Source organism: Myotis brandtii, unplaced genomic scaffold, assembly GCF_000412655.1.
Source record: "Myotis brandtii unplaced genomic scaffold, ASM41265v1 scaffold469, whole genome shotgun sequence".
NCBI classification, from domain to species: Eukaryota; Metazoa; Chordata; class Mammalia; order Chiroptera; family Vespertilionidae; genus Myotis; species Myotis brandtii.
This window is the reverse complement of record NW_005367911.1, coordinates 1,446,262-1,458,542: the sequence shown is the minus strand read 5'-3', so window position 1 is coordinate 1,458,542 and position 12,281 is coordinate 1,446,262. Positions and strand designations below refer to the sequence as shown.

At 48.8% G+C, this 12,281-nt stretch overlaps 1 protein-coding gene and 1 pseudogene across 1 annotated transcript in view; both read right to left on the bottom strand.

The window, feature by feature from the left end:
* LOC106727724 overlaps window positions 1-11,866 on the bottom strand; it is a 49,406-nt gene extending 37,540 nt beyond the window's left edge. Inside the window, exon 1 of the mRNA XM_014547289.1 lies at window positions 11,015-11,866. The gene's annotated coding sequence lies outside the window, so the exon portion shown is untranslated. The remainder of the gene's footprint in view (window positions 1-11,014) is intronic.
* Window positions 6,634-8,041, bottom strand: LOC106727725 (annotated as a pseudogene).
* Window positions 11,867-12,281: the final 415 nt, after the last annotated feature.

Sequence of the window (12,281 nt, the reverse complement as noted above, 5' to 3'; positions counted from 1 at the left end):
AGCGGATTTGATGAGAAAATCTACATGGGCACTTAGGATAGGGCCTAGAACACAGCAAAAACTTGACCAATGATGAACTATGATGCAGGTCTCTTTTTAAAAATCTTCATCATCAATTAGTCGTGATTCTTTGACCTGTATCCTTCACCCTCTTGAAGACATCCTATTGTCTTGATTTCATTTTCAGACCTTTTTCTCTCTCTTTAAGGGCATCTGAGTGTAAAACATGGTTAGAAACAGCTAGGATTTCTTCTGTACAAGTACCACGTTCTAATAGACTGACCGAGCTGCCCTGGTGTTGGGAGGGTGAGTCAGGATGGCGAGCAACGAGCCTGGGAGTCTTGGAAGGAGGTCTGTCCCCAGGTGGCTGCCCCTGTGATTCTCCAGGAGATTCTAAGGCACCACGCCCTCAAGGAGGGAGGTGGGGTGTTTTCTCTGCTAAGGAAGAGCAGCCAGAAGAAAACACCCTACGCTGTCTCGCTGTGGGAAGAGCACCAGGCAAGCTCTACGGATAGCAGGGCCAACGAAAGCAAAGCCCATGTCCTGCATCCTTGGCAATCGCTGGAGAACCTGCCCTGGAGCTTCATGGCTGGCAGATGAGCCCACAAATGTCTGTGCAAGGTCCTTGGAGAATGGCTGCTGGGAGATCCATGACGTGAAGATGAGCCCACAAATGTCTGTGCAAGGTCCTTGGAGATCCATGACGTGGGGACTCCACAGCTTCCCAGGGAAGCTCAGGGATTTGCAATACTTGAAGCATGTGACCCCTGGGAAAGCAGATAACAGTAACACAAGGCTGTGTGGGTGCACACCATGGGCTAGAGGAGTGGCACGCTCCCACTGGCCTTTTAGAGGAATTTCAGGTAGATGTCAAGCTCCTCCTTGTATCACTCCTTTTGTAGTTTTTCTCTTTTGGCCAAGTTTTCCAACGTCTGTGATTCCTGCGAATGTTTGAAGGCCGGCAGAGAATGGAATGATCTGGTTCTCTGGAATGTGCTGGATTGGGAAAGGGCTCCACGTAGAGACTGGAGATGTAGAGAGATGAAGAAGATAAATAGCAAATACTACTTTTTTAAAAAATATATTTTATTGATTTTTTTACAGAGAGGAAGGGAGAGGGAGAGGGATAGCGAGTTAGAAACATCGATGAGAGAGAAACATTGATTCAGCTGCCTCTTGCACGCCCCCTACTGGGGATGTGCCTGCAACCCAGGTACATGCCCTTGACCAGAATCAAACCTGGGACCCTTGAGTCCACAGGCCAACGCTCTATCCGCTGAGCCAAACCAGCTAGGGCGCAAATACTACTTTTTATTGAGAGCTTACGATCTGTGAGGTGGTGCACCACGTGCTTTGAATGCAGGATCTCATTTAATACTCACGACAAGTTAGAGACAGGGGCTGTGGTTATTTCTATTTTGTGGACGTGGAGACCAGAACTTGAAGAGGTTACATCACTTGCTCATGGGCACACAGCTGGTTCACAGAACGGAGTCCTCAACAAGACCCTCGGATGCTGGAGGCTGTACCCTGAACCACCAGGCTAAAAAAGTTGTGACTTTTAACGTGACTTAGAGAAATACTGGAGCAAGCACATTTCTTCAAGAGCAGCACCTACGCCTTTGATGAATGTCCTTGACTCTGCCTCATCTTCCGTTAGGACAGGGCTGGCATCTCATTGAATTTAGTGCCCCTGCACCTGGGAGTCTGTCCAGCTGATAACCAATCAATGTTTGTCAGGTGACCTGACTGATGAGTTGTGTGTGACAGATTCTGAAAGCTAGACTTACCAATTCAGAGGTGTTGCCACCTGACCTCTCTACAAGAGCCACAAAGTGAAAACAAGTCTTACTGATGGTCCCAAAGCCCATGAAGAAGCCAGAGAGAGGCCTAGCCAGTTTGGTTCAGAAGATAGAGCATCAGGCCTTGGACTGAAGAGTCCCAGGTTCAGTTCTGGTCAAGGGCATGTACCTCGGTTGCAGGCTTGATCCCCAGTCCTGGTCTAAGTGCATGTGGGGAGAGAAGGGGCAACCAGTCAATGTGTCTCTCTCACATCGATGTTTCTCTCTCTCTGTGTGTCTCTCCCCCTCCTTTCCACTCTCTCTAAAAAATCAATGGAAAAATGTCCTCGGGTGAGGATTAACAAAAAAAGAAGCCAGAGAGAATCACCCAACATGGCACCATCACCATTGCCCAGCAATTTTATTCCTTACTAGAGGCCCAGTGCATGGATTTGTGCACTGGTGGGATCCCTTGGCCTGGCCTGTGGGGATCGGGTGGAAACTGGCTCTCCAACATCCCCCGAGGGGTCCCGGATTGCAAGAGGGTGGTTCTCAGGTGATGCACCCCAGAATCGGGCTCCCTCCTCTCTGGTTCCGGGTGTGCCACCCGAGAACCACAGCTGCCAAGTCACTGCAGTTTGGCAGATCCTACGTAGAGCGTCTTCCCCCTGGTGGTCAGTGCACGTCATAGCTACTGGTCAGTCAGCCGGTTGGCCAGTCGCTTAGGCTTTTATCTATATCAGCGGTTCCCAACCGGTGGGTCGTCAACCTGTGGGTCTCGACCCCTTTAGGGGTCGCCTAAGACCATCGGAAAACACATATATAATTACATATTGTTTTTGTGATTAATCACTATGCTTTAATTATGTTCAATTTGTAACAATGAAAATACATCCTGCATATCAGATATTTACATTACAATTCATAACAGTAGCAAAATTACAGTTATGAAGTAGCAACGAAAATAATTTTATGGTTGGGGGTCACCACAACATGAGGAACTGTATTAAAGGGTCGCGGCATTAGGAAGGTTGAGAACCACTGATCTATGTAGATAAGTCAATATGTTTTTCTGAGACAACTCAGGGAACTTCTAGAGTTTTAAATCTAACACACGCAGTAACATTCAACCACTTATTGGCATCACATAGGGTCATTGCTACAAGGTCACTGGCCCCCAAAAGACTTCAAACTAAGTATGTACCTCTTCCTAACTCCTATGATTATGAAACACTACCAGGGGTGGTAGAGAAACTTCAGCTCTGGTGCAAAGCTGCCCACTCTTTGAGGCCAATGAAAGGATTGAAGGGAGTATTCCTGGGAGAGAGAGAAGGATTTTTTTCATTATCCATAATAAAATTAGTGCCTCTGGGTCATGGCTTTGGTTTAGAGAGGGATGAAGAACTGAGCAGTTTTTAGGAATATCCCAGTAATCAAGTTGCCTTTCTATTTGTCTTTCAAGAGACTGAAGGTGGCTGAAGGTCACTTCCAAGGGACTGGGAATGGGAGGTTCCCCTGATGCCAGAGATGCAACAGCTGAAGAGGCCACAGGGCGACCCTGGGCGGAGATGCCTGTGTGCTTTGGGAGGGATGGGACGGGCCCCCCAGAGGCAGGCGAGGGTACTATTTACTCTACTCTCTGTGCCGCCATCTCAGGCTTGGGAAACTGCCAGGAGACTTGGCTTTTGTCAACCATTAGAATGCCCTGGAGACCACAAAAACCCAACGAACTCTAACACTAACTCTGCAAACTCCCAAATGGCTCAGCACAGCAGGAGGCGGGGGTTACTGCCTACACACCCAACCCTATGCCGCGAAGAGATGAGAATTTTATTCAGCACTGCCAAATGGTATTCCGGGGATACTGTTCCAGTGACGTTCATGGGGACCCCCTCTGGGAAAAGGTCATGTATATTCAAGTAAGTTTGAAAAATATGAGGTTTGTTTTCTACAGGATTCCTCAGGGATTCTCATCTGCTATCCCGAACTGTGTATCTCCAAGAAGAAGACTGTGTGTATATTTCAAAAGTCAGGTTCTAACCTGGCTGGTGTGGCTCAGTGGTTGAGCGTCGACCTATGAACCAGGAGGTCACAGTTCAATTCCTGGTCAGGGCACATGCCTGGGTTGCGGGCTCGATCCCCAGTGGGGGTCATGCAGGAGGTAGCTGATCAATAATTCTCTCATTGATGTTTCTTTCTCTCTCTCCCTCTCGCCCCCTCTCCCCCCCCCTTCCTCTCTGAAATCAATAAAAATATATTTTAAAAAAAAAAGTCAGGTTCCAATGTAAAAGATAGGTGATGCTTCCACTTACTTTTGGGTTAGACCAGAAGCACAACATCAGTGACACACTGCTTAAAACTGCAAGAACACAGACATGGATTTGTGTACGTATGCGAATGTGCATCTTTTAAAAAAGAGCCAAACAAATGCCTTACGTACCAAGAAAGGATGAGTGATGGTGGGGGCAGTGGGCTGGGGAGGGAGAGATTTAGGAAAGTCAGCACCCCCAATGGCAGGTCTCGGCCCATGATTCTGATTCTGAACCCCTGGGTAACCTTCCCAGGGTCACTCCACATAGCTGGTTCTGCTTCCCATAGCCAACGTAGAAATTTAAAAAGTAAAGGCATCTCGAATTTTCTTACAAAATATTACAAGGCTTCAACAAGCCCACGCCGCCAAATGTTTTGAGCTTGTGGTCAAGGACACGGCCTAATGACAGGGTAGGGTCTTGACCACCAGCAGGATTAACGGAGGGGTTTGCCGAGCAGGCAGAGTCTGTCCGGCCAGCACTGTGGGTAGCTGACATCCTGGGGTCAGGGTGAGTCATGCCCTGTGTGCATAAACACCCAGGCATGCTGTGCCCTTGGGCCATAGTGGCTCACATCCCTGGAGACTTGAAAAGAAAGAAAACCTAGAACAATGAGCCGGTGACCTCTTTTCTGTTGCAGACAGAAAACAAGACAAATTGGCTCGTCAACCTTCAACCACCATGCAATCCTCCTTTTCTATTAACCCCGAGGTGTCCTATTCATGTGGGGGGTGGGAGGGGGGGTGGTAATGAGATTGCCCAAGTGGCTATTGGCTCAGATCGTGCTAACGCCTACCAAAGAGACAGGACTTCCAAGAAAGGACACATGGAAAAAGTGATCTTTGTGACGGCAAGCTTGTGAACTTTGGGCATGTAGGCGGTATCCTTTGTCCAAATGTTATGCTTCCCCTTTGGCATTGCTGAGTCACTGGGTTGTCTTGAAATCTGAGTTTAAAAGCCTGTGAGGTGAGGCCTGCAGCAAGGAAGCCTCGTTTGAGTAGTGCAGGGGCGCCACCTGGAGTTCTGTGTGAGTACTGCAGCCCGCACTTGGCGGATTCGCAGTTCTGAGGTGGCCTGAACGGGGCTGGTTCCCTTTTGCAACAACAAAACCTCCCAGCCAGCCCAGCATTTGCTATGGCAGCCCAGCAAATCAAAAAACAGTTATTTCAGTAGTTCCTACGGTGGAGTATCAATTAGGGTTCTCCAGAGAAACAGAACCAACAGGGTATATATGCACACCATTAAGAGATTTATTTTAAGGTATTGCCTCATGTGGTTGTAGGGTCTGACAAGTTCAAAATCTATAGGCTGCACATTCTGGCAGAAGTTGGTGCTACCATCTTGAGGCCAAATTTCTCCACCTCCAGGAAACCTCAGCGTTTGTCTGTAAGACCTTGAACTGATTGGATGAGGCACACCATCCAGTCACCTGATTGTGCCCCATTGAATTCCTATGCTGAAGTCCAAACCCCGTACATCACAACATTGACTGTATCTATACTAATAAAAGGGTGATATGCTAATTAGACCTGACGTCTTCCAGACATCCATCCGGACATCCTTCTGGACAAAGCCACAGTGGTGGGGGCCGAGGCAGAGGCGGTTAGGGATGATCAGGCTGGGAGGGGAGGGCAGTTAGGGGTGATCAGGAAGGCAGGGGTGCATTTAGGGGCATCAGGCAGGCAGGGGAGGTGAGCAGTTAGGAGCCAGCGATCCCAGATTGGAGAGGGTGCACTGGGCCTCTAGTTTGGAGATAAGACCTTTAAAAAGGTGATTAAGTTAAAATGAGGTCGTTAAGGTGGGTCTTCATTTAATATGACTGGTGTCCTTATAAAAACAGGGGTACACAGAGAGAACAGACCATGTGAAGAGACCTGCAGGTCAAGGAAACAGGCCTCAGGATAAACTCACCCACCTGTACCTTGATCTTGGGTTTCTAACCTTCAGAATTGTGAGCAAATAAATGTATGTGAAGCTGTTACAGGGTTCCAGGGCAGGAGGAATAGGGAAACCGAGACAGGAAAGTTAAAACAAGGCCAAACAGTGTGGGCAACTTGCAGCCAGCTTGTAACTAGCAAGCCATTTTCTTCCCCAGCCAAGGACAGGAGAACAAGTGGTTAAAACCTCCCTAAGGAGAGGGTGCAGAAAGGGAGGGGGAAGGAGGAAAGGGAAAAGGGGCAGTTTTACTCCCTAAGCAGAGAAGCCAGCGGTCTCAAGGCTTGGCAAGATAACGTTGCCAGGTGCTCCTCATGAATTCTGGGAAGGCCCCAACAAAGCAAAAGGGGCCGTGAGAATGAACCTGCACCAAAACATTCAGCAGAGGAGTCTTGCGACCTGACCTATCGGCAGGAGGGGATATAACACCTTAGGCCTCCCCCCAACCTGCTCTTCAGATCAGCGGAGAGCCCTCTGTGCTTCGTAAGCCGGATGTGTAGGTTTGCTTGCTTTGCTTTTCCAATAAAGGTGCATGCTTTCATTGCTTTAATAAATTGGCTTTTCACACCGCAGGCGAGGTCTCTCGTATAAATTCATTTACATGAGAAGACAAGGATCGAGGTTGGGAATAGCCCTCTCCCACTGACTGGGGCGGGTGGGGGGCCTGTCGGGGAACACCTCTCTGACGTTGGCGAGAGGTGCCTACAACAGGCTCCCAGCCAGTGGCACTCCGCTATAGCAGCCCAGCAAACCAATGAACCAGGTATTTCAGTATCTCTTCCACCTTAACTGTCTGTCGTTTACTTTCACGTGTGTAGAACTGTTGCATAGTTGATGAGAATTTCAATGGTTTGAGGTTTAAAATTCTCTTCAGTTGCCATGAGGATGCCATTTAATGTCATTTAATAGGTTTGAGTTCGCAGGTGTAGCAGACAAAGGCGCATTCTCATGCAAGCCGCCGCCTTCCCGGCTTTTTGCACTCCCAGTAGTAACAAATATATTTAAGTTATTATAATACACCCCCACACACAGGTGTAATGGAAATGAAAGTTTCCTGAAACAATGCTTTCTTGTGCGGAGGGCTGGCCGGGGCGGCAATGGGAAAGTGTGTGCTTCTGGTTACCAGGCCTGTAATTTGAGCAGACGCCACCATGTAGACAGTACTTGGTTCAGGTCTGTGGCTCCCGGGGCTTCCCTTTTGTGTCAGTTACTAAGACACGTCCGTCTTAGACCGTTCAGGTTGCTATAACAGAATACCACCGATGGGTGGCTTATGAACAGCAGGAATTTATTTCGCACAGAGCTAGAGGCTGGGAAAGCCAAGGCTGAGGCACCGGCTTCCTGTGAGGGCCCTCCTCCAAGTTCATAAATGGTCATCTTTTTTTTTAATCCAGTAGGTGGTATTGGGATGGTTCCCCACTCATCTAGATGTGAGGTGCGTTCAGTGCTGCCTCCTTCGGAAGGAGCATCCTCCTGCGAGCCTGGCTCTTCCTCCTGTTGGCTGACAGAACGGTAGAGCCACCGACACATAAAACTGCCCTTTGTGCGCGGCTGGAGACAGTGGTGATTTCACAGCATCCTGGGCATCTACACCATGAAGGAGGAATCGGGGCTCTGCGCCAGGCGCTTCTTCTCCTGTTTCCTCTTCTCCTCTTCTGGAGAGGGATGGAGGCGAGCCTTAGCGAGAGGCATATTGTCCTGGGGAGGTCATCACGGCCGGACAGGCTCATCGGTGGTCATCTCGCGGTGGGTCCTCACATAGCAGAAGGGGTGAGGGGCTCTCTGGGATCTCTCTCCTAAGGACACGAATCCCATTCATGAGGGCTCCACCTTCATCACCTAACCACCTCTGGAAGACCCGCCTACCAATACCAACATGTCAGGCATTAGGATTTAACAAATGAATTGGGGGGGGAGGTGTCACAAACATTCAATCGATAGCAAGTACAGAATAAGCCATCTGACTTTAATAAAATAGAAAGGATACATATGCTAAATGTCATCATTAACATTTACTTGAAATGTTTTAAAGAAAGAATAAAACTTAAAAAAGCAATGGTGCCCTAGCCGGCTTGGCTCAGTGGACAGAGCATTGGCCTTCGGACTGAAGGGTCTCAGGGTCAATTCCAGTCAAGGGCATATGCCCAGGCTGTGGCCTCCATCCCCAGTGGGGGGCGTGCAGGAGGCTGCCGATCCATGATTCTCTCTCATCATTGATGTTTCTGTCTCTCTCTCCCTCTCCCTTCCTCTCTGAAATCAATAAAAATTAAAAAATAAAATAAAAAATAAAGCAATGGTGCATTTGTGGGCTGCAGTGATTAGCATAACCCTGGACGGCCTGAGCCAAGGGCTCAGACAGACCATCAGAGGCTCGGGGAACGACATATGTGTCTTTCTCTTCTTTGGAAACTGAGGATTCCACACACCTTTGCCCTCAAATCTCTTTACCAGTCCTATTTCTGACTTTCCTCTCTTTGTCAGATTTTGTTTAAAATTTTTCTTGACATCCTCTCTCCTTTTATACTTGAGCAATAAATGTGTGCAGAAGTGATTCTAATCAACAAGCTTGTCACTGGCTGTATAAACCTCAAAGTAAAAGAAGAATGAATAATCCATTTAAAAAGTGCTGTGCTTGTCACTGATCACCTGAGACGGATACGCCCTGTAGAGGGCAATATTTCTCGTTGCCTAGAAGTTTATAATATTTCAGAGACACAAAAATAAGGCCGCGTAGCCACACCCCAGGAGGGCAGAAATGAAGAAAGCCTTCTGGGCTCAGTAATGATCACAGACGTCCACCGGAAAGGAGACATCACTGATGATACGCTCGATTATTGTATGGATGGAAAAGGGGCCACATGCTGACCTGACAAGCTCAGGGAGGCCTGCATGGCGGTCTTGCAAACTCAAGGACCTAAAGTAGCCACAAGGATGGTCTGAAATTAAAACTTTTAACTAAAAGCAGTTATGGTGGGTAGTCACATCCTAGGCCTGTATCTTCCCTGACAAAGGTCAATCTTTACTTTAACTGAGCCTATTGCATATCATTGAAATGTCAGGGTATATTAGCATAACCAATGGACACAGACACTGGAGTGGTGGGGGGCTTGCCCTCAGGGGTGGGAGTGGCAGGAGGGTTAATGGGGGGCGGGGAGACGTATGTAATACTTTAAACAATTAAAAAAAAAGAAATGTCAGGGTAACTTGTAACTTCCCTTTTCCCTTTTTCTGGACCCCTCAGGGCATAACCAAAAGCCCTGGGCACCAGGATGGAGACCACAAATTCCTTCATTGTTATTGTTATCATATTAATTGTTGACTGCTCACTATCCTGTACCCACCTCAGTAAAAGAAGTATGTGTCTATCATTTTACTTTTTATCCAAACCCAGAGGTCCCCCCCCTTTGCTTTCTCCCGCCTCCGTAATCTATCACCAATGGATTTCACGTAACCCACTTACGTCCCCTCCTTTGATTGTAATGTATAAAACAAGGTGAAAAACTGCCATACTCTGGGGCAGCGGTCGCCAACCTTTCGGACCTCACAGACCACCAGCGCAACCACCGCTCTGGAGCATTATCCCAATCCATTGAGATTCTGCTTCCCAGCAATTGTCGACATGCCTGGGTTGTGAGCTCGATCCCCAGTAGGGGGCAGCCGATCAATGATTCTCTCTCATCATTGATGTTTCTCTCTCTTTCCCTCTCCCTTCCTCTCTGAAATCAATAAAAATATTTTTTTAAGAATTTATGGTCCACACTTCTCCCTGCTCCTCCTCCCCAAACCAGGAAACGCAATGTCCCATAACAGCGACCCAGAAATAAAAAGTAGTTACGTTTAGTACAAGAAACATACAAAGAGGTTCCTTACGAATTTAACGTTTTTAGAGCGGCATCAGAAAAGAGGGCGTGATGGTTTCCTTTTTTGCTGTGGGTGAGTGTTAATACCTCTCAAGGCCTTTACAAGCCCCCCAGTCCACACATTCTCATTTTACAGAGGAGATATAGCATCTGCTCGTTTTTGGAAGAGTGATACATAGAGCAAGAATTCCACCAGGGGCAGTGCGCTCAGCGGGCACGGGTCTGTCTCTTGCTTCAACAGTGTTTGGACGGAACAGACCCAAGAAGGCCCCAGCTTCCAGCCTCCGGCCACTCTCCTGTCTTATCCAGTCACCACCTTCAGAACCACCTCCGGGACCAGCCAACACACTGTTGATGTTTATTTCTACCTTAACTCCTTATTGCCGAACAACCATGAGCTCCCAAATTCATCAGAATCATTCCACCCACCGAGGTGGGGGCTGCGGTCAACCGCCTGGCCAGCCTGCCTCTGGGGCCTCCCACACCTACCTCTCGGCTTCTATTTCGACCTGGACGATGGAAGTGGCTCTGGAGGGCGTGGGCCACTTCTGCGAGTTGGCAGAGAAGAAGCGCGAGGGCGCTGAGCGTCTTAAAGTTGCAAACCCAGCACGGTGGCTGCGTTCTCTTCCAGGAAGTGCTGAACCCTCCCAAGATGAGGGGGCAAAATCCAGGAGGCCATGGAGGCCGCCCTGGCCTTGGAGAGGAACCTGACCCAGGCCCTCTTGGAGCTGCAGGCCCTGGGTTCTACCCACAAACCCTCAGCTCCGTGACTTCCTGTGAACCACTGCCGGGGTGAGCAGGTGAAACGCAACAAGAAGATGGGCGACACCTGACTCACCTTGCAGGCTGCCGGCCCCCAGGCTGGGCTGGGCGCGTATCTCTTCCAAGGCTCCCCCTCAAGCACGACTAGGAGCCTGTGGAGCCCAGAGGCCTTTGAGGGGCCCCTCGGCCTCCCCCTGGTGTCTGGCTTTTACCGGAGCCTCTCCACGAAGAAACTACTAGCCGTTCTTTTAACCACCCTGAAGCCCTCTCCCATGCATTGGACCAAATGAAACAATAAAGCTTTTTGCAGAAAAAAATAATAATAATTCCATGAGGTTTAGTGGAGACAGAATATTCCAATACTCACGTTGGAAGCCAGCTGCTCGGGTAACACTTGGCTGGTTCTCTACCACGTGGTTTATGGGGAAGGTGATCTTGTTGCTGCTGTTGTCATAACTACAAGCTGCGCTGCCATTTCCTGGGGGTCAGATCGTTATTATGGGCAAAGCTTCCTGAGGTGAGGCCGACGGGTCCTCGGCGACTGAAGGACCTATTGGGTCAGTCTCTCCTCTCTGTTCTCCAGCCATAGAGCTGTTTTCACGGTCTCGCAGCAACGCGCATGGTCCTCGTGTTGAGGCTGGGCTCTCCTGGTGCTGGGAGACCAACAAAAGACTCCCGTACCTGCTTGTTGATGAGCAGTTTCCCGAGACCGTTCCTGGGGGTCCTGGCTCCTGGAGGTCCAGTTAGACGGTCGCTACATGAGTATTCCTCGGCCAATGAAGTTTTGAAACGTTGATTGAAGCCACATTAATTTGTCACAAAAATGTTCCTTTACTTCAGTCAGATGTCTCAGACCCTTCGGAAGTTCATGTGCCTCGTGAGTCTCCTAGAAGGCAGACATGACCCAGATCATGTCACTCGCTTTTTTGAGTAGAAACATCTTTTTTTTTCTTTTTGGCCAAACATCTGGAGGGGCCGGTGTCCCGAGAAATATTCGTGGGGGCATGCTGCATGACTTCAACCTGTACCTTACGACCAAGTCGTCCGGGTGGCTCTCTATTCCAGAAAAACCCTGTCAACTGGGGTTTTCAGATACAATTTAGTGAAGCAGTTCATGGACCCCGTCCAAGGACCCACAAATCAGGGTCGGCCTGGAATGGCTCCTTGGCCTGTGCCCTTGGTCAACCTTTGGTCACAGTACATAGATTGGGGTTTCAGATCCTGGTTCTCCCTCTTCCTCCCTCTCAACTTCTCTTTATCAGAGTCACGGAAATAGTTCGAGCGCGTTCTTCTCCCTCTTCCTCCCTCTCAACTTCTCTTTATCAGAGTCACGGAAATAGTTCTGAGCGCGTTCAGACACCAATAAACAAATAAATAAATCCCCCCCAAACAAAAACAAATGCCTTGCCCATCAATGACGGTGGCAGCTCAGCACTTTCAGGAAAGGTCCTCATTCCAGTCCCCTTTCCAAAGGGGCTACCTACCACATTAGAGATGCAGGAGCAACCGCTCCGTGGTAGAAAGATGTGCTTCCAAATAAACAAGCTCTGAACTTTGGAAACAGTCCCGTCGTTGAATCTGAATGCATTTCAAGCTGTCCGCTCCCGGGAGGCCAGGATTGAATTCTGGGGAGC